Here is a 27,172-nt window from a genome sequence, read left to right as displayed (position 1 = left end):
TCAGCGGGACCTTGGAGTGCATGTCCACAGATCCCTGAAGGTAGCAGGACAGGTAGATAAAGTGGTTAAGCAGGCATACGGGATACTTGCCTTTATTAGCCGAGGCGTAGAATATAAGAGCGGGGAGGTTATGCTTCAACTGTATAAAACACTAGTTAGGCCGCAGCTAGAGTGCCGCGTGCAGTTCTGGTCACCACATTACAAGAAGGATGCGATTGCACTAGAGAAGGTGCAGAGGAGATTTCCGAGGATGTTGCCTGGGCTGGGGAATTTTAGTTATGAGGAAAGATTGGATAGGCTGGGGTTGTTTTCTTTGGAACACAGGAGGCTGAGGCGAGACCTAATTGAGGTGTGTAAAATTATGAGGGGCCGAGATAGAGTGGATAGGAAGGACCTATTTCCCTTAGCAGAAGGGTCAATAATAGATTTCAAGTAATTGGTAGGAGGTTTACAGGGAATTTGAGGAGACATTTTTTCACCCAGTGAATGGTGGGGGTCTGGAATGCACTGCCTGAAAGGGTGGTAGAGGCAGAAACCCTCATCACGTTTAAAAAGTACTTGGATATGCACTTGAACTGCCGTAACCTACAAGGCTACGGACCAAGTGCTGTAAAGTGGGATTTGGGTGGATTGCTCTTTGTCGGCTGGCACGGACAAGATGGGCCGAATGGCCTCCTTCTGTGCTGTAAATTTCTATGACTCTGCCTGATCATGTGACATCTGCCCACACGACTTCTACAAATGTTATTACATTGTAGCCAGGATTGTTTAGTTTCCAATTCCGCCCATTTTGAAGCCAGGTCTCCGTTATGGCTACTATTGCATAACCCCATGTGGCAACTTGCGCCTGCAACTCGTCAATCTTATTTGTAACACTCCTCGCATTAACACACATGCATTTCAACAGCATGCTAGTTGGCTTTGCTTTTTTCCTGAATTTAACTGCTGCTCTTTCTACATTCTTCTTTGTTCTGTTGCTGTTTGTCCCTCCGAGTTTTCTATGCACCTTGTCTCTCCTCTCTGCTGCTGTGTCCTGGTGGCCCTCCGCCAGTGTGTGTATTTTGGCTATCTTATTTTCTTCTTCTGCTTATTTCGGCCCTGTGTCTGGAGCCCCTTGCATTTGTGTAGCAGCAGGAGAATGTGCAGCGAAGAAATGGTCAAAGGAAAGCGAGAGAGAGAGAGAGAGCAGCAAAAAGGATGTTGATTGATTAAGAGCAGTGTGTGCGCGTGTGTGTGCAAAACGTTGAGCAGCCTGTGGCGGCAGCAAAAGCCTACTGCACCTGGTATTCCCAGGCAGTCTCCCATCCAAGTACTAACCAGGCCTGACTCTGCTTAGCTTCCGAGATCAGACGAGATCGGGCGCATTCAGACTAGTATGGCCGTAGGCATATGCTAGCTGGCTTTCTCTTTACTTAAAGCTGTCGCCCATTTTTTTCTCTTCTACGCATTCATACAAGTATTCAACACTCAATTTACATTTACAAATTTTACTCCTCCCGCAACCCCCCACCCCCCCTCCACCTCTTCTTGCTGCTCTGCCTCCCACACAAACAAACTACAAGCCCAACCCTTCATTGCCTTCTATTCAAATATTACATCAAATAAACATGCTCAAACACCAAGTCTTAAGGGCTGTAGCATCTTTCAAACTGGACAAATACCCAGGCCCGCATCAAATCTATCCCACACTCTTAAGAGAAGTAAGACACCAAATAGCACAGGCTCTCACCATCATTTTACAATCCTCTCTGGCTACAGGTGTGGTGCCCGACCACTGGAGGACTGCTAACGTGCTACCGTTCTTTCAAAAGGGAGAGAGGGATAGACCGCATAATTACAGGCCAGTCAGCCTAACCTCGGTGGTGGGAAAATTATTGGAAAAAGTTCTGAGGGACAGGAGAAATCTTCATTTAGAAAGACACGGATTAATCAGGGACAGTCAGCATGGATTTCTTAACGGAAGGTCGTGTCTGACTAACGCAATTCAATTTTTCGAGGAGGTAACAAGGAGGGTCGATGAGGGTAGTGCCTTTGATGTAGTCTATATGGATTTTAGCAAGGCTTTTGATAAGGTCCCGCAAGCCAGATTGGTCACGAAAGTAAAAGCCCATGGGATCCAAGGCAAAGTGGCAAGTTGGATCCAAAATTGGCTCAGAGGCAGGAAACAAAGGGTAATGGTCGAAGGGTGTTTTTGTGACCGGAAGGCTGTTTCCAGTGGGGTTCCGCAGGGCTCACAGAATCACAGAAACCCCACAGTGCAGATAGAGGCCATTTCGGCCCATCGAGCCTGCACCAACTCAGTACTGGGCCCTTTGCTTTTTCTGGTATATATCAATGATTTGGATTTGAATGTAGGAAGTATGATTAAGAAGTTTGCAGATGATACAAAAATTGGCCGTGTGGTTAATAATGAAACAGAATGCTGTAGACTGCAGGAAGATATCAATGGACTCGTCTAGTGGGCAGAACAGTGGCAAATGGAATTCAGTTGGAATACACAATAAATGGTAGGACACTGAGAAATGCAGAGGATCAGCGGGACCTTGGAGTGCATGTCCACAGATCCCTGAAGGTAGCAGGACAGGTAGATAAAGTGGTTAAGCAGGCATACGGGATACTTGCCTTTATTAGCCGAGGCGTAGAATATAAGAGCGGGGAGGTTATGCTTCAACTGTATAAAACACTAGTTAGGCCGCAGCTAGAGTGCCGCGTGCAGTTCTGGTCACCACATTACAAGAAGGATGCGATTGCACTAGAGAAGGTGCAGAGGAGATTTCCGAGGATGTTGCCTGGGCTGGGGAATTTTAGTTATGAGGAAAGATTGGATAGGCTGGGGTTGTTTTCTTTGGAACACAGGAGGCTGAGGCGAGACCTAATTGAGGTGTGTAAAATTATGAGGGGCCGAGATAGAGTGGATAGGAAGGACCTATTTCCCTTAGCAGAAGGGTCAATAATAGATTTCAAGTAATTGGTAGGAGGTTTACAGGGAATTTGAGGAGACATTTTTTCACCCAGTGAATGGTGGGGGTCTGGAATGCACTGCCTGAAAGGGTGGTAGAGGCAGAAACCCTCATCACGTTTAAAAAGTACTTGGATATGCACTTGAACTGCCGTAACCAACAAGGCTACGGACCAAGTGCTGTAAAGTGGGATTTGGGTGGATTGCTCTTTGTCGGCTGGCACGGACAAGATGGGCCGAATGGCCTCCTTCTGTGCTGTAAATTTCTATGATTCTGCCTGATCATGTGACATCTGCCCACACGACTTCTACAAATGTTATTACATTGTAGCCAGGATTGTTTAGTTTCCAATTCCGCCCATTTTGAAGCCAGGTCTCCGTTATGGCTACTATTGCATAACCCCATGTGGCAACTTGCGCCTGCAACTCGTCAATCTTATTTGTAACACTCCTCGCATTAACACACATGCATTTCAACAGCATGCTAGTTGGCTTTGCTTTTTTCCTGAATTTAACTGCTGCTCTTTCTACATTCTTCTTTGTTCTGTTGCTGTTTGTCCCTCCGAGTTTTCTATGCACCTTGTCTCTCCTCTCTGCTGCTGTGTCCTGGTGGCCCTCCGCCAGTGTGTGTATTTTGGCTATCTTATTTTCTTCTTCTGCTTATTTCGGCCCTGTGTCTGGAGCCCCTTGCATTTGTGTAGCAGCAGGAGAATGTGCAGCGAAGAAATGGTCAAAGGAAAGCGAGAGAGAGAGACAGAGAGAGAGAGAGAGAGAGCAGCAAAAAGGATGTTGATTGATTAAGAGCAGTGTGTGCGCGTGTGTGTGCAAAACGTTGAGCAGCCTGTGGCGGCAGCAAAAGCCTACTGCACCCGGTATTCCCAGGCGGTCTCCCATCCAAGTACTAACCAGGCCTGACTCTGCTTAGCTTCCGAGATCAGACGAGATCGGGCGCATTCAGACTAGTATGGCCGTAGGCATATGCTAGCTGGCTTTCTCTTTACTTAAAGCTGTCGCCCATTTTTTTCTCTTCTACGCATTCATACAAGTATTCAACACTCAATTTACATTTACAAATTTTACTCCTCCCGCAACCCCCCACCCCCCCTCCACCTCTTCTTGCTGCTCTGCCTCCCACACAAACAAACTACAAGCCCAACCCTTCATTGCCTTCTATTCAAATATTACATCAAATAAACATGCTCAAACACCAAGTCTTAAGGGCTGTAGTATCTTTCAAACTGGACAAATACCCAGGCCCGCATCAAATCTATCCCACACTCTTAAGAGAAGTAAGACACCAAATAGCACAGGCTCTCACCATCATTTTACAATCCTCTCTGGCTACAGGTGTGGTGCCCGACCACTGGAGGACTGCTAACGTGCTACCGTTCTTTCAAAAGGGAGAGAGGGATAGACCGCATAATTACAGGCCAGTCAGCCTAACCTCGGTGGTGGGAAAATTATTGGAAAAAGTTCTGAGGGACAGGAGAAATCTTCATTTAGAAAGACACGGATTAATCAGGGACAGTCAGCATGGATTTCTTAACGGAAGGTCGTGTCTGACTAACGCAATTCAATTTTTCGAGGAGGTAACAAGGAGGGTCGATGAGGGTAGTGCCTTTGATGTAGTCTATATGGATTTTAGCAAGGCTTTTGATAAGGTCCCGCATGCCAGATTGGTCACGAAAGTAAAAGCCCATGGGATCCAAGGCAAAGTGGCAAGTTGGATCCAAAATTGGCTCAGAGGCAGGAAACAAAGGGTAATGGTCGAAGGGTGTTTTTGTGACCGGAAGGCTGTTTCCAGTGGGGTTCCGCAGGGCTCACAGAATCACAGAAACCCCACAGTGCAGATAGAGGCCATTTCGGCCCATCGAGCCTGCACCGACTCAGTACTGGGCCCTTTGCTTTTTCTGGTATATATCAATGATTTGGATTTGAATGTAGGAAGTATGATTAAGAAGTTTGCAGATGATACAAAAATTGGCCGTGTGGTTAATAATGAAACAGAATGCTGTAGACTGCAGGAAGATATCAATGGACTCGTCTAGTGGGCAGAACAGTGGCAAATGGAATTCAGTTGGAATACACAATAAATGGTAGGACACTGAGAAATGCAGAGGATCAGCGGGACCTTGGAGTGCATGTCCACAGATCCCTGAAGGTAGCAGGACAGGTAGATAAAGTGGTTAAGCAGGCATACGGGATACTTGCCTTTATTAGCCGAGGCGTAGAATATAAGAGCGGGGAGGTTATGCTTCAACTGTATAAAACACTAGTTAGGCCGCAGCTAGAGTGCCGCGTGCAGTTCTGGTCACCACATTACAAGAAGGATGCGATTGCACTAGAGAAGGTGCAGAGGAGATTTCCGAGGATGTTGCCTGGGCTGGGGAATTTTAGTTATGAGGAAAGATTGGATAGGCTGGGGTTGTTTTCTTTGGAACACAGGAGGCTGAGGCGAGACCTAATTGAGGTGTGTAAAATTATGAGGGGCCGAGATAGAGTGGATAGGAAGGACCTATTTCCCTTAGCAGAAGGGTCAATAATAGATTTCAAGTAATTGGTAGGAGGTTTACAGGGAATTTGAGGAGACATTTTTTCACCCAGTGAATGGTGGGGGTCTGGAATGCACTGCCTGAAAGGGTGGTAGAGGCAGAAACCCTCATCACGTTTAAAAAGTACTTGGATATGCACTTGAACTGCCGTAACCTACAAGGCTACGGACCAAGTGCTGTAAAGTGGGATTTGGGTGGATTGCTCTTTGTCGGCTGGCACGGACAAGATGGGCCGAATGGCCTCCTTCTGTGCTGTAAATTTCTATGATTCTGCCTGATCATGTGACATCTGCCCACACGACTTCTACAAATGTTATTACATTGTAGCCAGGATTGTTTAGTTTCCAATTCCGCCCATTTTGAAGCCAGGTCTCCGTTATAGCTACTATTGCATAACCCCATGTGGCAACTTGCGCCTGCAACTCGTCAATCTTATTTGTAACACTCCTCGCATTAACACACATGCATTTCAACAGCATGCTAGTTGGCTTTGCTTTTTTCCTGAATTTAACTGCTGCTCTTTCTACATTCTTCTTTGTTCTGTTGCTGTTTGTCCCTCCGAGTTTTCTATGCACCTTGTCTCTCCTCTCTGCTGCTGTGTCCTGGTGGCCCTCCGCCAGTGTGTGTATTTTGGCTATCTTATTTTCTTCTTCTGCTTATTTCGGCCCTGTGTCTGGAGCCCCTTGCATTTGTGTAGCAGCAGGAGAATGTGCAGCGAAGAAATGGTCAAAGGAAAGCGAGAGAGAGAGACAGAGAGAGAGAGAGAGAGAGAGAGAGAGCAGCAAAAAGGATGTTGATTGATTAAGAGCAGTGTGTGCGCGTGTGTGTGCAAAACGTTGAGCAGCCTGTGGCGGCAGCAAAAGCCTACTACACCCGGTATTCCCAGGCGGTCTCCCATCCAAGTACTAACCAGGCCTGACTCTGCTTAGCTTCCGAGATCAGACGAGATCGGGCGCATTCAGACTAGTATGGCCGTAGACATATGCTAGCTGGCTTTCTCTTTACTTAAAGCTGTCGCCCATTTTTTTCTCTTCTACGCATTCATACAAGTATTCAACACTCAATTTACATTTACAAATTTTACTCCTCCCGCAACCCCCCACCCCCCCTCCACCTCTTCTTGCTGCTCTGCCTCCCACACAAACAAACTACAAGCCCAACCCTTCATTGCCTTCTATTCAAATATTACATCAAATAAACATGCTCAAACACCAAGTCTTAAGGGCTGTAGTATCTTTCAAACTGGACAAATACCCAGGCCCGCATCAAATCTATCCCACACTCTTAAGAGAAGTAAGACACCAAATAGCACAGGCTCTCACCATCATTTTACAATCCTCTCTGGCTACAGGTGTGGTGCCCGACCACTGGAGGACTGCTAACGTGCTACCGTTCTTTCAAAAGGGAGAGAGGGATAGACCGCATAATTACAGGCCAGTCAGCCTAACCTCGGTGGTGGGAAAATTATTGGAAAAAGTTCTGAGGGACAGGAGAAATCTTCATTTAGAAAGACACGGATTAATCAGGGACAGTCAGCGTGGATTTCTTAACGGAAGGTCGTGTCTGACTAACGCAATTCAATTTTTCGAGGAGGTAACAAGGAGGGTCGATGAGGGTAGTGCCTTTGATGTAGTCTATATGGATTTTAGCAAGGCTTTTGATAAGGTCCCGCATGCCAGATTGGTCACGAAAGTAAAAGCCCATGGGATCCAAGGCAAAGTGGCAAGTTGGATCCAAAATTGGCTCAGAGGCAGGAAACAAAGGGTAATGGTCGAAGGGTGTTTTTGTGACCGGAAGGCTGTTTCCAGTGGGGTTCCGCAGGGCTCACAGAATCACAGAAACCCCACAGTGCAGATAGAGGCCATTTCGGCCCATCGAGCCTGCACCGACTCAGTACTGGGCCCTTTGCTTTTTCTGGTATATATCAATGATTTGGATTTGAATGTAGGAAGTATGATTAAGAAGTTTGCAGATGATACAAAAATTGGCCGTGTGGTTAATAATGAAACAGAATGCTGTAGACTGCAGGAAGATATCAATGGACTCGTCTAGTGGGCAGAACAGTGGCAAATGGAATTCAGTTGGAATACACAATAAATGGTAGGACACTGAGAAATGCAGAGGATCAGCGGGACCTTGGAGTGCATGTCCACAGATCCCTGAAGGTAGCAGGACAGGTAGATAAAGTGGTTAAGCAGGCATACGGGATACTTGCCTTTATTAGCCGAGGCGTAGAATATAAGAGCGGGGAGGTTATGCTTCAACTGTATAAAACACTAGTTAGGCCGCAGCTAGAGTGCCGCGTGCAGTTCTGGTCACCACATTACAAGAAGGATGCGATTGCACTAGAGAAGGTGCAGAGGAGATTTCCGAGGATGTTGCCTGGGCTGGGGAATTTTAGTTATGAGGAAAGATTGGATAGGCTGGGGTTGTTTTCTTTGGAACACAGGAGGCTGAGGTGAGACCTAATTGAGGTGTGTAAAATTATGAGGGGCCGAGATAGAGTGGATAGGAAGGACCTATTTCCCTTAGCAGAAGGGTCAATAATAGATTTCAAGTAATTGGTAGGAGGTTTACAGGGAATTTGAGGAGACATTTTTTCACCCAGTGAATCGTGGGGGTCTGGAATGCACTGCCTGAAAGGGTGGTAGAGGCAGAAACCCTCATCACGTTTAAAAAGTACTTGGATATGCACTTGAACTGCCGTAACCTACAAGGCTACGGACCAAGTGCTGTAAAGTGGGATTTGGGTGGATTGCTCTTTGTCGGCTGGCACGGACAAGATGGGCCGAATGGCCTCCTTCTGTGCTGTAAATTTCTATGATTCTGCCTGATCATGTGACATCTGCCCACACGACTTCTACAAATGTTATTACATTGTAGCCAGGATTGTTTAGTTTCCAATTCCGCCCATTTTGAAGCCAGGTCTCCGTTATGGCTACTATTGCATAACCCCATGTGGCAACTTGCGCCTGCAACTCGTCAATCTTATTTGTAACGCTCCTCGCATTAACACACATGCATTTCAACAGCATGCTAGTTGGCTTTGCTTTTTTCCTGAATTTAACTGCTGCTCTTTCGACATTCTTCTTTGTTCTGTTGCTGTTTGTCCCTCCGAGTTTTCTATGCACCTTGTCTCTCCTCTCTGCTGCTGTGTCCTGGTGGCCCTCCGCCAGTGTGTGTATTTTGGCTATCTTATTTTCTTCTTCTGCTTATTTCGGCCCTGTGTCTGGAGCCCCTTGCATTTGTGTAGCAGCAGGAGAATGTGCAGCGAAGAAATGGTCAAAGGAAAGCGAGAGAGAGAGAGAGAGAGAGAGAGCAGCAAAAAGGATGTTGATTGATTAAGAGCAGTGTGTGCGCGTGTGTGTGCAAAACGTTGAGCAGCCTGTGGCGGCAGCAAAAGCCTACTGCACCTGGTATTCCCAGGCGGTCTCCCATCCAAGTACTAACCAGGCCTGACTCTGCTTAGCTTCCGAGATCAGACGAGATCGGGCGCATTCAGACTAGTATGGCCGTAGGCATATGCTGGCTGGCTTTCTCTTTACTTAAAGCTGTCGCCCATTTTTTTCTCTTCTACGCATTCATACAAGTATTCAACACTCAATTTACATTTACAAATTTTACTCCTCCCGCAACCCCCCACCCCCCCTCCACCTCTTCTTGCTGCTCTGCCTCCCACACAAACAAACTACAAGCCCAACCCTTCATTGCCTTCTATTCAAATATTACATCAAATAAACATGCTCAAACACCAAGTCTTAAGGGCTGTAGCATCTTTCAAACTGGACAAATACCCAGGCCCGCATCAAATCTATCCCACACTCTTAAGGGAAGTAAGACACCAAATAGCACAGGCTCTCACCATCATTTTACAATCCTCTCTGGCTACAGGTGTGGTGCCCGACCACTGGAGGACTGCTAACGTGCTACCGTTCTTTCAAAAGGGAGAGAGGGATAGACCACATAATTACAGGCCAGTCAGCCTAACCTCGGTGGTGGGAAAATTATTGGAAAAAGTTCTGAGGGACAGGAGAAATCTTCATTTAGAAAGACACGGATTAATCAGGGACAGTCAGCATGGATTTCTTAACGGAAGGTCGTGTCTGACTAACGCAATTCAATTTTTCGAGGAGGTAACAAGGAGGGTCGATGAGGGTAGTGCCTTTGATGTAGTCTATATGGATTTTAGCAAGGCTTTTGATAAGGTCCCGCATGCCAGATTGGTCACGAAAGTAAAAGCCCATGGGATCCAAGGCAAAGTGGCAAGTTGGATCCAAAATTGGCTCAGAGGCAGGAAACAAAGGGTAATGGTCGAAGGGTGTTTTTGTGACCGGAAGGCTGTTTCCAGTGGGGTTCCGCAGGGCTCACAGAATCACAGAAACCCCACAGTGCAGATAGAGGCCATTTCGGCCCATCGAGCCTGCACCGACTCAGTACTGGGCCCTTTGCTTTTTCTGGTATATATCAATGATTTGGATTTGAATGTAGGAAGTATGATTAAGAAGTTTGCAGATGATACAAAAATTGGCCGTGTGGTTAATAATGAAACAGAATGCTGTAGACTGCAGGAAGATATCAATGGACTCGTCTAGTGGGCAGAACAGTGGCAAATGGAATTCAGTTGGAATACACAATAAATGGTAGGACACTGAGAAATGCAGAGGATCAGCGGGACCTTGGAGTGCATGTCCACAGATCCCTGAAGGTAGCAGGACAGGTAGATAAAGTGGTTAAGCAGGCATACGGGATACTTGCCTTTATTAGCCGAGGCGTAGAATATAAGAGCGGGGAGGTTATGCTTCAACTGTATAAAACACTAGTTAGGCCGCAGCTAGAGTGCCGCGTGCAGTTCTGGTCACCACATTACAAGAAGGATGCGATTGCACTAGAGAAGGTGCAGAGGAGATTTCCGAGGATGTTGCCTGGGCTGGGGAATTTTAGTTATGAGGAAAGATTGGATAGGCTGGGGTTGTTTTCTTTGGAACACAGGAGGCTGAGGCGAGACCTAATTGAGGTGTGTAAAATTATGAGGGGCCGAGATAGAGTGGATAGGAAGGACCTATTTCCCTTAGCAGAAGGGTCAATAATAGATTTCAAGTAATTGGTAGGAGGTTTACAGGGAAGTTGAGGAGACATTTTTTCACCCAGTGAATGGTGGGGGTCTGGAATGCACTGCCTGAAAGGGTGGTAGAGGCAGAAACCCTCATCACGTTTAAAAAGTACTTGGATATGCACTTGAACTGCCGTAACCTACAAGGCTACGGACCAAGTGCTGTAAAGTGGGATTTGGGTGGATTGCTCTTTGTCGGCTGGCACGGACAAGATGGGCCGAATGGCCTCCTTCTGTGCTGTAAATTTCTATGATTCTGCCTGATCATGTGACATCTGCCCACACGACTTCTACAAATGTTATTACATTGTAGCCAGGATTGTTTAGTTTCCAATTCCGCCCATTTTGAAGCCAGGTCTCCGTTATGGCTACTATTGCATAACCCCATGTGGCAACTTGCGCCTGCAACTCGTCAATCTTATTTGTAACACTCCTCGCATTAACACACATGCATTTCAACAGCATGCTAGTTGGCTTTGCTTTTTTCCTGAATTTAACTGCTGCTCTTTCTACATTCTTCTTTGTTCTGTTGCTGTTTGTCCCTCCGAGTTTTCTATGCACCTTGTCTCTCCTCTCTGCTGCTGTGTCCTGGTGGCCCTCCGCCAGTGTGTGTATTTTGGCTATCTTATTTTCTTCTTCTGCTTATTTCGGCCCTGTGTCTGGAGCCCCTTGCATTTGTGTAGCAGCAGGAGAATGTGCAGCGAAGAAATGGTCAAAGGAAAGCGAGAGAGAGAGAGAGAGAGAGCAGCAAAAAGGATGTTGATTGATTAAGAGCAGTGTGTGCGCGTGTGTGTGCAAAACGTTGAGCAGCCTGTGGCGGCAGCAAAAGCCTACTGCACCTGGTATTCCCAGGCAGTCTCCCATCCAAGTACTAACCAGGCCTGACTCTGCTTAGCTTCCGAGATCAGACGAGATCGGGCGCATTCAGACTAGTATGGCCGTAGGCATATGCTAGCTGGCTTTCTCTTTACTTAAAGCTGTCGCCCATTTTTTTCTCTTCTACGCATTCATACAAGTATTCAACACTCAATTTACATTTACAAATTTTACTCCTCCCGCAACCCCCCACCCCCCCTCCACCTCTTCTTGCTGCTCTGCCTCCCACACAAACAAACTACAAGCCCAACCCTTCATTGCCTTCTATTCAAATATTACATCAAATAAACATGCTCAAACACCAAGTCTTAAGGGCTGTAGCATCTTTCAAACTGGACAAATACCCAGGCCCGCATCAAATCTATCCCACACTCTTAAGAGAAGTAAGACACCAAATAGCACAGGCTCTCACCATCATTTTACAATCCTCTCTGGCTACAGGTGTGGTGCCCGACCACTGGAGGACTGCTAACGTGCTACCGTTCTTTCAAAAGGGAGAGAGGGATAGACCGCATAATTACAGGCCAGTCAGCCTAACCTCGGTGGTGGGAAAATTATTGGAAAAAGTTCTGAGGGACAGGAGAAATCTTCATTTAGAAAGACACGGATTAATCAGGGACAGTCAGCATGGATTTCTTAACGGAAGGTCGTGTCTGACTAACGCAATTCAATTTTTCGAGGAGGTAACAAGGAGGGTCGATGAGGGTAGTGCCTTTGATGTAGTCTATATGGATTTTAGCAAGGCTTTTGATAAGGTCCCGCATGCCAGATTGGTCACGAAAGTAAAAGCCCATGGGATCCAAGGCAAAGTGGCAAGTTGGATCCAAAATTGGCTCAGAGGCAGGAAACAAAGGGTAATGGTCGAAGGGTGTTTTTGTGACCGGAAGGCTGTTTCCAGTGGGGTTCCGCAGGGCTCACAGAATCACAGAAACCCCACAGTGCAGATAGAGGCCATTTCGGCCCATCGAGCCTGCACCGACTCAGTACTGGACCCTTTGCTTTTTCTGGTATATATCAATGATTTGGATTTGAATGTAGGAAGTATGATTAAGAAGTTTGCAGATGATACAAAAATTGGCCGTGTGGTTAATAATGAAACAGAATGCTGTAGACTGCAGGAAGATATCAATGGACTCGTCTAGTGGGCAGAACAGTGGCAAATGGAATTCAGTTGGAATACACAATAAATGGTAGGACACTGAGAAATGCAGAGGATCAGCGGGACCTTGGAGTGCATGTCCACAGATCCCTGAAGGTAGCAGGACAGGTAGATAAAGTGGTTAAGCAGGCATACGGGATACTTGCCTTTATTAGCCGAGGCGTAGAATATAAGAGCGGGGAGGTTATGCTTCAACTGTATAAAACACTAGTTAGGCCGCAGCTAGAGTGCCGCGTGCAGTTCTGGTCACCACATTACAAGAAGGATGCGATTGCACTAGAGAAGGTGCAGAGGAGATTTCCGAGGATGTTGCCTGGGCTGGGGAATTTTAGTTATGAGGAAAGATTGGATAGGCTGGGGTTGTTTTCTTTGGAACACAGGAGGCTGAGGTGAGACCTAATTGAGGTGTGTAAAATTATGAGGGGCCGAGATAGAGTGGATAGGAAGGACCTATTTCCCTTAGCAGAAGGGTCAATAATAGATTTCAAGTAATTGGTAGGAGGTTTACAGGGAATTTGAGGAGACATTTTTTCACCCAGTGAATGGTGGGGGTCTGGAATGCACTGCCTGAAAGGGTGGTAGAGGCAGAAACCCTCATCACGTTTAAAAAGTACTTGGATATGCACTTGAACTGCCGTAACCTACAAGGCTACGGACCAAGTGCTGTAAAGTGGGATTTGGGTGGATTGCTCTTTGTCGGCTGGCACGGACAAGATGGGCCGAATGGCCTCCTTCTGTGCTGTAAATTTCTATGATTCTGCCTGATCATGTGACATCTGCCCAAACGACTTCTACAAATGTTATTACATTGTAGCCAGGATTGTTTAGTTTCCAATTCCGCCCATTTTGAAGCCAGGTCTCCGTTATGGCTACTATTGCATAACCCCATGTGGCAACTTGCGCCTGCAACTCGTCAATCTTATTTGTAACGCTCCTCGCATTAACACACATGCATTTCAACAGCATGCTAGTTGGCTTTGCTTTTTTCCTGAATTTAACTGCTGCTCTTTCTACATTCTTCTTTGTTCTGTTGCTGTTTGTCCCTCCGAGTTTTCTATGCACCTTGTCTCTCCTCTCTGCTGCTGTGTCCTGGTGGCCCTCCGCCAGTGTGTGTATTTTGGCTATCTTATTTTCTTCTTCTGCTTATTTCGGCCCTGTGTCTGGAGCCCCTTGCATTTGTGTAGCAGCAGGAGAATGTGCAGCGAAGAAATGGTCAAAGGAAAGCGAGAGAGAGAGAGAGAGAGAGAGAGAGCAGCAAAAAGGATGTTGATTGATTAAGAGCAGTGTGTGCGCGTGTGTGTGCAAAACGTTGAGCAGCCTGTGGCGGCAGCAAAAGCCTACTGCACCTGGTATTCCCAGGCGGTCTCCCATCCAAGTACTAACCAGGCCTGACTCTGCTTAGCTTCCGAGATCAGACGAGATCGGGCGCATTCAGACTAGTATGGCCGTAGGCATATGCTGGCTGGCTTTCTCTTTACTTAAAGCTGTCGCCCATTTTTTTCTCTTCTACGCATTCATACAAGTATTCAACACTCAATTTACATTTACAAATTTTACTCCTCCCGCAACCCCCCACCCCCCCTCCACCTCTTCTTGCTGCTCTGCCTCCCACACAAACAAACTACAAGCCCAACCCTTCATTGCCTTCTATTCAAATATTACATCAAATAAACATGCTCAAACACCAAGTCTTAAGGGCTGTAGCATCTTTCAAACTGGACAAATACCCAGGCCCGCATCAAATCTATCCCACACTCTTAAGAGAAGTAAGACACCAAATAGCACAGGCTCTCACCATCATTTTACAATCCTCTCTGGCTACAGGTGTGGTGCCCGACCACTGGAGGACTGCTAACGTGCTACCGTTCTTTCAAAAGGGAGAGAGGGATAGACCGCATAATTACAGGCCAGTCAGCCTAACCTCGGTGGTGGGTAAATTATTGGAAAAAGTTCTGAGGGACAGGAGAAATCTTCATTTAGAAAGACACGGATTAATCAGGGACAGTCAGCATGGATTTCTTAACGGAAGGTCGTGTCTGACTAACGCAATTCAATTTTTCGAGGAGGTAACAAGGAGGGTCGATGAGGGTAGTGCCTTTGATGTAGTCTATATGGATTTTAGCAAGGCTTTTGATAAGGTCCCGCATGCCAGATTGGTCACGAAAGTAAAAGCCCATGGGATCCAAGGCAAAGTGGCAAGTTGGATCCAAAATTGGCTCAGAGGCAGGAAACAAAGGGTAATGGTCGAAGGGTGTTTTTGTGACCGGAAGGCTGTTTCCAGTGGGGTTCCGCAGGGCTCACAGAATCACAGAAACCCCACAGTGCAGATAGAGGCCATTTCGGCCCATCGAGCCTGCACCGACTCAGTACTGGGCCCTTTGCTTTTTCTGGTATATATCAATGATTTGGATTTGAATGTAGGAAGTATGATTAAGAAGTTTGCAGATGATACAAAAATTGGCCGTGTGGTTAATAATGAAACAGAATGCTGTAGACTGCAGGAAGATATCAATGGACTCGTCTAGTGGGCAGAACAGTGGCAAATGGAATTCAGTTGGAATACACAATAAATGGTAGGACACTGAGAAATGCAGAGGATCAGCGGGACCTTGGAGTGCATGTCCACAGATCCCTGAAGGTAGCAGGACAGGTAGATAAAGTGGTTAAGCAGGCATACGGGATACTTGCCTTTATTAGCCGAGGCGTAGAATATAAGAGCGGGGAGGTTATGCTTCAACTGTATAAAACACTAGTTAGGCCGCAGCTAGAGTGCCGCGTGCAGTTCTGGTCACCACATTACAAGAAGGATGCGATTGCACTAGAGAAGGTGCAGAGGAGATTTCCGAGGATGTTGCCTGGGCTGGGGAATTTTAGTTATGAGGAAAGATTGGATAGGCTGGGGTTGTTTTCTTTGGAACACAGGAGGCTGAGGCGAGACCTAATTGAGGTGTGTAAAATTATGAGGGGCCGAGATAGAGTGGATAGGAAGGACCTATTTCCCTTAGCAGAAGGGTCAATAATAGATTTCAAGTAATTGGTAGGAGGTTTACAGGGAATTTGAGGAGACATTTTTTCACCCAGTGAATGGTGGGGGTCTGGAATGCACTGCCTGAAAGGGTGGTAGAGGCAGAAACCCTCATCACGTTTAAAAAGTACTTGGATATGCACTTGAACTGCCGTAACCTACAAGGCTACGGACCAAGTGCTGTAAAGTGGGATTTGGGTGGATTGCTCTTTGTCGGCTGGCACGGACAAGATGGGCCGAATGGCCTCCTTCTGTGCTGTAAATTTCTATGATTCTGCCTGATCATGTGACATCTGCCCACACGACTTCTACAAATGTTATTACATTGTAGCCAGGATTGTTTAGTTTCCAATTCCGCCCATTTTGAAGCCAGGTCTCCGTTATGGCTACTATTGCATAACCCCATGTGGCAACTTGCGCCTGCAACTCGTCAATCTTATTTGTAACACTCCTCGCATTAACACACATGCATTTCAACAGCATGCTAGTTGGCTTTGCTTTTTTCCTGAATTTAACTGCTGCTCTTTCTACATTCTTCTTTGTTCTGTTGCTGTTTGTCCCTCCGAGTTTTCTATGCACCTTGTCTCTCCTCTCTGCTGCTGTGTCCTGGTGGCCCTCCGCCAGTGTGTTTATTTTGGCTATCTTATTTTCTTCTTCTGCTTATTTCGGCCCTGTGTCTGGAGCCCCTTGCATTTGTGTAGCAGCAGGAGAATGTGCAGCGAAGAAATGGTCAAAGGAAAGCGAGAGAGAGAGAGAGAGAGAGAGAGAGAGAGAGCAGCAAAAAGGATGTTGATTGATTAAGAGCAGTGTGTGCGCGTGTGTGTGCAAAACGTTGAGCAGCCTGTGGCGGCAGCAAAAGCCTACTGCACCCGGTATTCCCAGGCAGTCTCCCATCCAAGTACTAACCAGGCCTGACTCTGCTTAGCTTCACGAGATCAGACGAGATCGGGCGTATTCAGACTAGTATGGCCGTAGGCATATGCTAGCTGGCTTTCTCTTTACTTAAAGCTGTCGCCCATTTTTTTCTCTTCTACGCATTCATACAAGTATTCAACACTCAATTTACATTTACAAATTTTACTCCTCCCGCAACCCCCCACCCCCCCTCCACCTCTTCTTGCTGCTCTGCCTCCCACACAAACAAACTACAAGCCCAACCCTTCATTGCCTTCTATTCAAATATTATATCAAATAAACATGCTCAAACACCAAGTCTTAAGGGCTGTAGCATCTTTCAAACTGGACAAATACCCAGGCCCGCATCAAATCTATCCCACACTCTTAAGAGAAGTAAGACACCAAATAGCACAGGCTCTCACCATCATTTTACAATCCTCTCTGGCTACAGGTGTGGTGCCCGACCACTGGAGGACTGCTAACGTGCTACCGTTCTTTCAAAAGGGAGAGAGGGATAGACCGCATAATTACAGGCCAGTCAGCCTAACCTCGGTGGTGGGAAAATTATTGGAAAAAGTTCTGAGGGACAGGAGAAATCTTCATTTAGAAAGACACGGATTAATCAGGGACAGTCAGCGTGGATTTCTTAACGGAAGGTCGTGTCTGACTAACGCAATTCAATTTTTCGAGGAGGTAACAAGGAGGGTCGATGAGGGTAGTGCCTTTGATGTAGTCTATATGGATTTTAGCAAGGCTTTTGATAAGGTCCCGCATGCCAGATTGGTCACGAAAGTAAAAGCCCATGGGATCCAAGGCAAAGTGGCAAGTTGGATCCAAAATTGGCTCAGAGGCAGGAAACAAAGGGTAATGGTCGAAGGGTGTTTTTGTGACCGGAAGGCTGTTTCCAGTGGGGTTCCGCAGGGCTCACAGAATCACAGAAACCCCACAGTGCAGATAGAGGCCATTTCGGCCCATCGAGCCTGCACCGACTCAGTACTGGGCCCTTTGCTTTTTCTGGTATATATCAATGATTTGGATTTGAATGTAGGAAGTATGATTAAGAAGTTTGCAGATGATACAAAAATTGGCCGTGTGGTTAATAATGAAACAGAATGCTGTAGACTGCAGGAAGATATCAATGGACTCGTCTAGTGGGCAGAACAGTGGCAAATGGAATTCAGTTGGAATACACAATAAATGGTAGGACACTGAGAAATGCAGAGGATCAGCGGGACCTTGGAGTGCATGTCCACAGATCCCTGAAGGTAGCAGGACAGGTAGATAAAGTGGTTAAGCAGGCATACGGGATACTTGCCTTTATTAGCCGAGGCGTAGAATATAAGAGCGGGGAGGTTATGCTTCAACTGTATAAAACACTAGTTAGGCCGCAGCTAGAGTGCCGCGTGCAGTTCTGGTCACCACATTACAAGAAGGATGCGATTGCACTAGAGAAGGTGCAGAGGAGATTTCCGAGGATGTTGCCTGGGCTGGGGAATTTTAGTTATGAGGAAAGATTGGATAGGCTGGGGTTGTTTTCTTTGGAACATAGGAGGCTGAGGCGAGACCTAATTGAGGTGTGTAAAATTATGAGGGGCCGAGATAGAGTGGATAGGAAGGACCTATTTCCCTTAGCAGAAGGGTCAATAATAGATTTCAAGTAATTGGTAGGAGGTTTACAGGGAATTTGAGGAGACATTTTTTCACCCAGTGAATGGTGGGGGTCTGGAATGCACTGCCTGAAAGGGTGGTAGAGGCAGAAACCCTCATCACGTTTAAAAAGTACTTGGATATGCACTTGAACTGCCGTAACCTACAAGGCTACGGACCAAGTGCTGTAAAGTGGGATTTGGGTGGATTGCTCTTTGTCGGCTGGCACGGACAAGATGGGCCGAATGGCCTCCTTCTGTGCTGTAAATTTCTATGATTCTGCCTGATCATGTGACATCTGCCCACACGACTTCTACAAATGTTATTACATTGTAGCCAGGATTGTTTAGTTTCCAATTCCGCCCATTTTGAAGCCAGGTCTCCGTTATGGCTACTATTGCATAACCCCATGTGGCAACTTGCGCCTGCAACTCGTCAATCTTATTTGTAACACTCCTCGCATTAACACACATGCATTTCAACAGCATGCTAGTTGGCTTTGCTTTTTTCCTGAATTTAACTGCTGCTCTTTCGACATTCTTCTTTGTTCTGTTGCTGTTTGTCCCTCCGAGTTTTCTATGCACCTTGTCTCTCCTCTCTGCTGCTGTGTCCTGGTGGCCCTCCGCCAGTGTGTTTATTTTGGCTATCTTATTTTCTTCTTCTGCTTATTTCGGCCCTGTGTCTGGAGCCCCTTGCATTTGTGTAGCAGCAGGAGAATGTGCAGCGAAGAAATGGTCAAAGGAAAGCGAGAGAGAGAGAAAGAGAGAGAGAGAGCAGCAAAAAGGATGTTGATTGATTAAGAGCAGTGTGTGCAAAACGTTGAGCAGCCTGTGGCGGCAGCAAAAGCCTACTGCACCCGGTATTCCCAGGCAGTCTCCCATCCAAGTACTAACCAGGCCTGACTCTGCTTAGCTTCCGAGATCAGACGAGATCGGGCGTATTCAGACTAGTATGGCCGTAGGCATATGCTAGCTGGCTTTCTCTTTACTTAAAGCTGTCGCCCATTTTTTTCTCTTCTACGCATTCATACAAGTATTCAACACTCAATTTACATTTACAAATTTTACTCCTCCCGCAACCCCCCACCCCCCCTCCACCTCTTCTTGCTGCTCTGCCTCCCACACAAACAAACTACAAGCCCAACCCTTCATTGCCTTCTATTCAAATATTACATCAAATAAACATGCTCAAACACCAAGTCTTAAGGGCTGTAGCATCTTTCAAACTGGACAAATACCCAGGCCCGCATCAAATCTATCCCACACTCTTAAGAGAAGTAAGACACCAAATAGCACAGGCTCTCACCATCATTTTACAATCCTCTCTGGCTACAGGTGTGGTGCCCGACCACTGGAGGACTGCTAACGTGCTACCGTTCTTTCAAAAGGGAGAGAGGGATAGACCGCATAATTACAGGCCAGTCAGCCTAACCTCGGTGGTGGGAAAATTATTGGAAAAAGTTCTGAGGGACAGGAGAAATCTTCATTTAGAAAGACACGGATTAATCAGGGACAGTCAGCGTGGATTTCTTAACGGAAGGTCGTGTCTGACTAACGCAATTCAATTTTTCGAGGAGGTAACAAGGAGGGTCGATGAGGGTAGTGCCTTTGGTGTAGTCTATATGGATTTTAGCAAGGCTTTTGATAAGGTCCCGCATGCCAGATTGGTCACGAAAGTAAAAGCCCATGGGATCCAAGGCAAAGTGGCAAGTTGGATCCAAAATTGGCTCAGAGGCAGGAAACAAAGGGTAATGGTCGAAGGGTGTTTTTGTGACCGGAAGGCTGTTTCCAGTGGGGTTCCGCAGGGCTCACAGAATCACAGAAACCCCACAGTGCAGATAGAGGCCATTTCGGCCCATCGAGCCTGCACCGACTCAGTACTGGGCCCTTTGCTTTTTCTGGTATATATCAATGATTTGGATTTGAATGTAGGAAGTATGATTAAGAAGTTTGCAGATGATACAAAAATTGGCCGTGTGGTTAATAATGAAACAGAATGCTGTAGACTGCAGGAAGATATCAATGGACTCGTCTAGTGGGCAGAACAGTGGCAAATGGAATTCAGTTGGAATACACAATAAATGGTAGGACACTGAGAAATGCAGAGGATCAGCGGGACCTTGGAGTGCATGTCCACAGATCCCTGAAGGTAGCAGGACAGGTAGATAAAGTGGTTAAGCAGGCATACGGGATACTTGCCTTTATTAGCCGAGGCGTAGAATATAAGAGCGGGGAGGTTATGCTTCAACTGTATAAAACACTAGTTAGGCCGCAGCTAGAGTGCCGCGTGCAGTTCTGGTCACCACATTACAAGAAGGATGCGATTGCACTAGAGAAGGTGCAGAGGAGATTTCCGAGGATGTTGCCTGGGCTGGGGAATTTTAGTTATGAGGAAAGATTGGATAGGCTGGGGTTGTTTTCTTTGGAACACAGGAGGCTGAGGCGAGACCTAATTGAGGTGTGTAAAATTATGAGGGGCCGAGATAGAGTGGATAGGAAGGACCTATTTCCCTTAGCAGAAGGGTCAATAATAGATTTCAAGTAATTGGTAGGAGGTTTACAGGGAATTTGAGGAGACATTTTTTCACCCAGTGAATGGTGGGGGTCTGGAATGCACTGCCTGAAAGGGTGGTAGAGGCAGAAACCCTCATCACGTTTAAAAAGTACTTGGATATGCACTTGAACTGCCGTAACCTACAAGGCTACGGACCAAGTGCTGTAAAGTGGGATTTGGGTGGATTGCTCTTTGTCGGCTGGCACGGACAAGATGGGCCGAATGGCCTCCTTCTGTGCTGTAAATTTCTATGATTCTGCCTGATCATGTGACATCTGCCCACACGACTTCTACAAATGTTATTACATTGTAGCCAGGATTGTTTAGTTTCCAATTCCGCCCATTTTGAAGCCAGGTCTCCGTTATGGCTACTATTGCATAACCCCATGTGGCAACTTGCGCCTGCAACTCGTCAATCTTATTTGTAACACTCCTCGCATTAACACACATGCATTTCAACAGCATGCTAGTTGGCTTTGCTTTTTTCCTGAATTTAACTGCTGCTCTTTCTACATTCTTCTTTGTTCTGTTGCTGTTTGTCCCTCCGAGTTTTCTATGCACCTTGTCTCTCCTCTCTGCTGCTGTGTCCTGGTGGCCCTCCGCCAGTGTGTGTATTTTGGCTATCTTATTTTCTTCTTCTGCTTATTTCGGCCCTGTGTCTGGAGCCCCTTGCATTTGTGTAGCAGCAGGAGAATGTGCAGCGAAGAAATGGTCAAAGGAAAGCGAGAGAGAGAGACAGAGAGCAGGAAAAAGGATGTTGATTGATTAAGAGCAGTGTGTGCGCGTGTGTGTGCAAAACGTTGAGCAGCCTGTGGCGGCAGCAAAAGCCTACTGCACCTGGTATTCCCAGGCAGTCTCCCATCCAAGTACTAACCAGGCCTGACTCTGCTTAGTTTCCGAGATCAGACGAGATCGGGCGCATTCAGACTAGTATGGCCGTAGGCATATGCTAGCTGGCTTTCTCTTTACTTAAAGCTGTCGCCCATTTTTTTCTCTTCTACGCATTCATACAAGTATTCAACACTCAATTTACATTTACAAATTTTACTCCTCCCGCAACCCCCCACCCCCCCTCCACCTCTTCTTGCTGCTCTGCCTCCCACACAAACAAACTACAAGCCCAACCCTTCATTGCCTTCTATTCAAATATTACATCAAATAAACATGCTCAAACACCAAGTCTTAAGGGCTGTAGCATCTTTCAAACTGGACAAATACCCAGGCCCGCATCAAATCTATCCCACACTCTTAAGAGAAGTAAGACACCAAATAGCACAGGCTCTCACCATCATTTTACAATCCTCTCTGGCTACAGGTGTGGTGCCCGACCACTGGAGGACTGCTAACGTGCTACCGTTCTTTCAAAAGGGAGAGAGGGATAGACCGCATAATTACAGGCCAGTCAGCCTAACCTCGGTGGTGGGAAAATTATTGGAAAAAGTTCTGAGGGACAGGAGAAATCTTCATTTAGAAAGACACGGATTAATCAGGGACAGTCAGCATGGATTTCTTAACGGAAGGTCGTGTCTGACTAACGCAATTCAATTTTTCGAGGAGGTAACAAGGAGGGTCGATGAGGGTAGTGCCTTTGATGTAGTCTATATGGATTTTAGCAAGGCTTTTGATAAGGTCCCGCATGCCAGATTGGTCACGAAAGTAAAAGCCCATGGGATCCAAGGCAAAGTGGCAAGTTGGATCCAAAATTGGCTCAGAGGCAGGAAACAAAGGGTAATGGTCGAAGGGTGTTTTTGTGACCGGAAGGCTGTTTCCAGTGGGGTTCCGCAGGGCTCACAGAATCACAGAAACCCCACAGTGCAGATAGAGGCCATTTCGGCCCATCGAGCCTGCACCGACTCAGTACTGGGCCCTTTGCTTTTTCTGGTATATATCAATGATTTGGATTTGAATGTAGGAAGTATGATTAAGAAGTTTGCAGATGATACAAAAATTGGCCGTGTGGTTAATAATGAAACAGAATGCTGTAGACTGCAGGAAGATATCAATGGACTCGTCTAGTGGGCAGAACAGTGGCAAATGGAATTCAGTTGGAATACACAATAAATGGTAGGACACTGAGAAATGCAGAGGATCAGCGGGACCTTGGAGTGCATGTCCACAGATCCCTGAAGGTAGCAGGACAGGTAGATAAAGTGGTTAAGCAGGCATACGGGATACTTGCCTTTATTAGCCGAGGCGTAGAATATAAGAGCGGGGAGGTTATGCTTCAACTGTATAAAACACTAGTTAGGCCGCAGCTAGAGTGCCGCGTGCAGTTCTGGTCACCACATTACAAGAAGGATGCGATTGCACTAGAGAAGGTGCAGAGGAGATTTCCGAGGATGTTGCCTGGGCTGGGGAATTTTAGTTATGAGGAAAGATTGGATAGGCTGGGGTTGTTTTCTTTGGAACACAGGAGGCTGAGGCGAGACCTAATTGAGGTGTGTAAAATTATGAGGGGCCGAGATAGAGTGGATAGGAAGGACCTATTTCCCTTAGCAGAAGGGTCAATAATAGATTTCAAGTAATTGGTAGGAGGTTTACAGGGAATTTGAGGAGACATTTTTTCACCCAGTGAATGGTGGGGGTCTGGAATGCACTGCCTGAAAGGGTGGTAGAGGCAGAAACCCTCATCACGTTTAAAAAGTACTTGGATATGCACTTGAACTGCCGTAACCTACAAGGCTACGGACCAAGTGCTGTAAAGTGGGATTTGGGTGGATTGCTCTTTGTCGGCTGGCACGGACAAGATGGGCCGAATGGCCTCCTTCTGTGCTGTAAATTTCTATGATTCTGCCTGATCATGTGACATCTGCCCACACGACTTCTACAAATGTTATTACATTGTAGCCAGGATTGTTTAGTTTCCAATTCCGCCCATTTTGAAGCCAGGTCTCCGTTATGGCTACTATTGCATAACCCCATGTGGCAACTTGCGCCTGCAACTCGTCAATCTTATTTGTAACACTCCTCGCATTAACACACATGCATTTCAACAGCATGCTAGTTGGCTTTGCTTTTTTCCTGAATTTAACTGCTGCTCTTTCTTCTTTGTTCTGTTGCTGTTTGTCCCTCCGAGTTTTCTATGCACCTTGTCTCTCCTCTCTGCTGCTGTGTCCTGGTGGCCCTCCGCCAGTGTGTGTATTTTGGCTATCTTATTTTCTTCTTCTGCTTATTTCGGCCCTGTGTCTGGAGCCCCTTGCATTTGTGTAGCAGCAGGAGAATGTGCAGCGAAGAAATGGTCAAAGGAAAGCGAGAGAGAGAGAGAGAGAGCAGGAAAAAGGATGTTGATTGATTAAGAGCAGTGTGTGCGCGTGTGTGTGCAAAACGTTGAGCAGCCTGTGGCGGCAGCAAAAGCCTACTGCACCTGGTATTCCCAGGCAGTCTCCCATCCAAGTACTAACCAGGCCTGACTCTGCTTAGCTTCCGAGATCAGACGAGATCGGGCGCATTCAGACTAGTATGGCCGTAGGCATATGCTAGCTGGCTTTCTCTTTACTTAAAGCTGTCGCCCATTTTTTTCTCTTCTACGCATTCATACAAGTATTCAACACTCAATTTACATTTACAAATTTTACTCCTCCCGCAACCCCCCACCCCCCCTCCACCTCTTCTTGCTGCTCTGCCTCCCACACAAACAAACTACAAGCCCAACCCTTCATTGCCTTCTATTCAAATATTACATCAAATAAACATGCTCAAACACCAAGTCTTAAGGGCTGTAGCATCTTTCAAACTGGACAAATACCCAGGCCCGCATCAAATCTATCCCACACTCTTAAGAGAAGTAAGACACCAAATAGCACAGGCTCTCACCATCATTTTACAATCCTCTCTGGCTACAGGTGTGGTGCCCGACCACTGGAGGACTGCTAACGTGCTACCGTTCTTTCAAAAGGGAGAGAGGGATAGACCGCATAATTACAGGCCAGTCAGCCTAACCTCGGTGGTGGGAAAATTATTGGAAAAAGTTCTGAGGGACAGGAGAAATCTTCATTTAGAAAGACACGGATTAATCAGGGACAGTCAGCATGGATTTCTTAACGGAAGGTCGTGTCTGACTAACGCAATTCAATTTTTCGAGGAGGTAACAAGGAGGGTCGATGAGGGTAGTGCCTTTGATGTAGTCTATATGGATTTTAGCAAGGCTTTTGATAAGGTCCCGCATGCCAGATTGGTCACGAAAGTAAAAGCCCATGGGATCCAAGGCAAAGTGGCAAGTTGGATCCAAAATTGGCTCAGAGGCAGGAAACAAAGGGTAATGGTCGAAGGGTGTTTTTGTGACCGGAAGGCTGTTTCCAGTGGGGTTCCGCAGGGCTCACAGAATCACAGAAACCCCACAGTGCAGATAGAGGCCATTTCGGCCCATCGAGCCTGCACCGACTCAGTACTGGGCCCTTTGCTTTTTCTGGTATATATCAATGATTTGGATTTGAATGTAGGAAGTATGATTAAGAAGTTTGCAGATGATACAAAAATTGGCCGTGTGGTTAATAATGAAACAGAATGCTGTAGACTGCAGGAAGATATCAATGGACTCGTCTAGTGGGCAGAACAGTGGCAAATGGAATTCAGTTGGAATACACAATAAATGGTAGGACACTGAGAAATGCAGAGGATCAGCGGGACCTTGGAGTGCATGTCCACAGATCCCTGAAGGTAGCAGGACAGGTAGATAAAGTGGTTAAGCAGGCATACGGGATACTTGCCTTTATTAGCCGAGGCGTAGAATATAAGAGCGGGGAGGTTATGCTTCAACTGTATAAAACACTAGTTAGGCCGCAGCTAGAGTGCCGCGTGCAGTTCTGGTCACCACATTACAAGAAGGATGCGATTGCACTAGAGAAGGTGCAGAGGAGATTTCCGAGGATGTTGCCTGGGCTGGGGAATTTTAGTTATGAGGAAAGATTGGATAGGCTGGGGTTGTTTTCTTTGGAACACAGGAGGCTGAGGCGAGACCTAATTGAGGTGTGTAAAATTATGAGGGGCCGAGATAGAGTGGATAGGAAGGACCTATTTCCCTTAGCAGAAGGGTCAATAATAGATTTCAAGTAATTGGTAGGAGGTTTACAGGGAATTTGAGGAGACATTTTTTCACCCAGTGAATGGTGGGGGTCTGGAATGCACTGCCTGAAAGGGTGGTAGAGGCAGAAACCCTCATCACGTTTAAAAAGTACTTGGATATGCACTTGAACTGCCGTAACCTACAAGGCTACGGACCAAGTGCTGTAAAGTGGGATTTGGGTGGATTGCTCTTTGTCGGCTGGCACGGACAAGATGGGCCGAATGGCCTCCTTCTGTGCTGTAAATTTCTATGATTCTGCCTGATCATGTGACATCTGCCCACACGACTTCTACAAATGTTATTACATTGTAGCCAGGATTGTTTAGTTTCCAATTCCGCCCATTTTGAAGCCAGGTCTCCGTTATGGCTACTATTGCATAACCCCATGTGGCAACTTGCGCCTGCAACTCGTCAATCTTATTTGTAACACTCCTCGCATTAACACACATGCATTTCAACAGCATGCTAGTTGGCTTTGCTTTTTTCCTGAATTTAACTGCTGCTCTTTCTACATTCTTCTTTGTTCTGTTGCTGTTTGTCCCTCCGAGTTTTCTATGCACCTTGTCTCTCCTCTCTGCTGCTGTGTCCTGGTGGCCCTCCGCCAGTGTGTGTATTTTGGCTATCTTATTTTCTTCTTCTGCTTATTTCGGCCCTGTGTCTGGAGCCCCTTGCATTTGTGTAGCAGCAGGAGAATGTGCAGCGAAGAAATGGTCAAAGGAAAGCGAGAGAGAGAGACAGAGAGAGAGAGAGAGAGAGAGAGAGAGAGCAGCAAAAAGGATGTTGATTGATTAAGAGCAGTGTGTGCGCGTGTGTGTGCAAAACGTTGAGCAGCCTGTGGCGGCAGCAAAAGCCTACTGCACCTGGTATTCCCAGGCGGTCTCCCATCCAAGTACTAACCAGGCCTGACTCTGCTTAGCTTCCGAGATCAGACGAGATCGGGCGCATTCAGACTAGCACGGCCGTAGGCATATGCTGGCTGGCTTTCTCTTTACTTAAAGCTGTCGCCCATTTTTTTCTCTTCTACGCATTCATACAAGTATTCAACACTCAATTTACATTTACAAATTTTACTCCTCCCGCAACCCCCCACCCCCCCTCCACCTCTTCTTGCTGCTCTGCCTCCCACACAAACAAACTACAAGCCCAACCCTTCATTGCCTTCTATTCAAATATTACATCAAATAAACATGCTCAAACACCAAGTCTTAAGGGCTGTAGCATCTTTCAAACTGGACAAATACCCAGGCCCGCATCAAATCTATCCCACACTCTTAAGAGAAGTAAGACACCAAATAGCACAGGCTCTCACCATCATTTTACAATCCTCTCTGG

General features: G+C 46.5%; 8 non-coding genes and 3 pseudogenes across 8 annotated transcripts; all 11 read right to left on the bottom strand.

Annotated features, from left to right (window-relative positions):
- Positions 1-1,268: 1,268 nt before the first annotated feature.
- On the bottom strand, positions 1,269-1,387 carry LOC147083053 (5S ribosomal RNA). Its single transcript, XR_015076078.1, has one exon. It is a non-coding gene; the product is annotated as a 5S ribosomal RNA (ribosomal RNA).
- A 2,429-nt stretch (positions 1,388-3,816) lies between these two features.
- Positions 3,817-3,935, bottom strand: LOC147083052 (5S ribosomal RNA). The gene has a single exon (XR_015076218.1). It is a non-coding gene; the product is annotated as a 5S ribosomal RNA (ribosomal RNA).
- A 2,437-nt stretch (positions 3,936-6,372) lies between these two features.
- Positions 6,373-6,491, bottom strand: LOC147083051 (5S ribosomal RNA). Its single transcript, XR_015076172.1, has one exon. It is a non-coding gene; the product is annotated as a 5S ribosomal RNA (ribosomal RNA).
- Positions 6,492-8,912: 2,421 nt separating this feature from the next.
- On the bottom strand, positions 8,913-9,031 carry LOC147083050 (5S ribosomal RNA). Its single transcript, XR_015076205.1, has one exon. It is a non-coding gene; the product is annotated as a 5S ribosomal RNA (ribosomal RNA).
- Positions 9,032-11,448: 2,417 nt separating this feature from the next.
- Positions 11,449-11,567, bottom strand: LOC147083049 (5S ribosomal RNA). Its single transcript, XR_015076077.1, has one exon. It is a non-coding gene; the product is annotated as a 5S ribosomal RNA (ribosomal RNA).
- Positions 11,568-13,990: 2,423 nt separating this feature from the next.
- Positions 13,991-14,109, bottom strand: LOC147083048 (5S ribosomal RNA). The gene has a single exon (XR_015076204.1). It is a non-coding gene; the product is annotated as a 5S ribosomal RNA (ribosomal RNA).
- A 2,429-nt stretch (positions 14,110-16,538) lies between these two features.
- Positions 16,539-16,658, bottom strand: LOC147083047 (5S ribosomal RNA; annotated as a pseudogene).
- Positions 16,659-19,069: 2,411 nt separating this feature from the next.
- Positions 19,070-19,188, bottom strand: LOC147083046 (5S ribosomal RNA). Its single transcript, XR_015076194.1, has one exon. It is a non-coding gene; the product is annotated as a 5S ribosomal RNA (ribosomal RNA).
- Positions 19,189-21,603: 2,415 nt separating this feature from the next.
- LOC147083045 (5S ribosomal RNA) lies at positions 21,604-21,722 on the bottom strand (annotated as a pseudogene).
- A 2,408-nt stretch (positions 21,723-24,130) lies between these two features.
- On the bottom strand, positions 24,131-24,249 carry LOC147083044 (5S ribosomal RNA). The gene has a single exon (XR_015076075.1). It is a non-coding gene; the product is annotated as a 5S ribosomal RNA (ribosomal RNA).
- A 2,439-nt stretch (positions 24,250-26,688) lies between these two features.
- Positions 26,689-26,807, bottom strand: LOC147083043 (5S ribosomal RNA; annotated as a pseudogene).
- Between the last annotated feature and the right edge of the window lie 365 nt (positions 26,808-27,172).

This window comes from Somniosus microcephalus, unplaced genomic scaffold (assembly GCF_052327205.1).
Source record: "Somniosus microcephalus isolate GS21.2 unplaced genomic scaffold, FLI_Smic_1.0 scaffold110, whole genome shotgun sequence".
Lineage (NCBI taxonomy): Eukaryota > Metazoa > Chordata > Chondrichthyes > Squaliformes > Somniosidae > Somniosus > Somniosus microcephalus.
The sequence above is the reverse complement of the archived record's forward strand: the minus strand, read 5'-3'. Positions and strand labels throughout refer to the sequence as shown.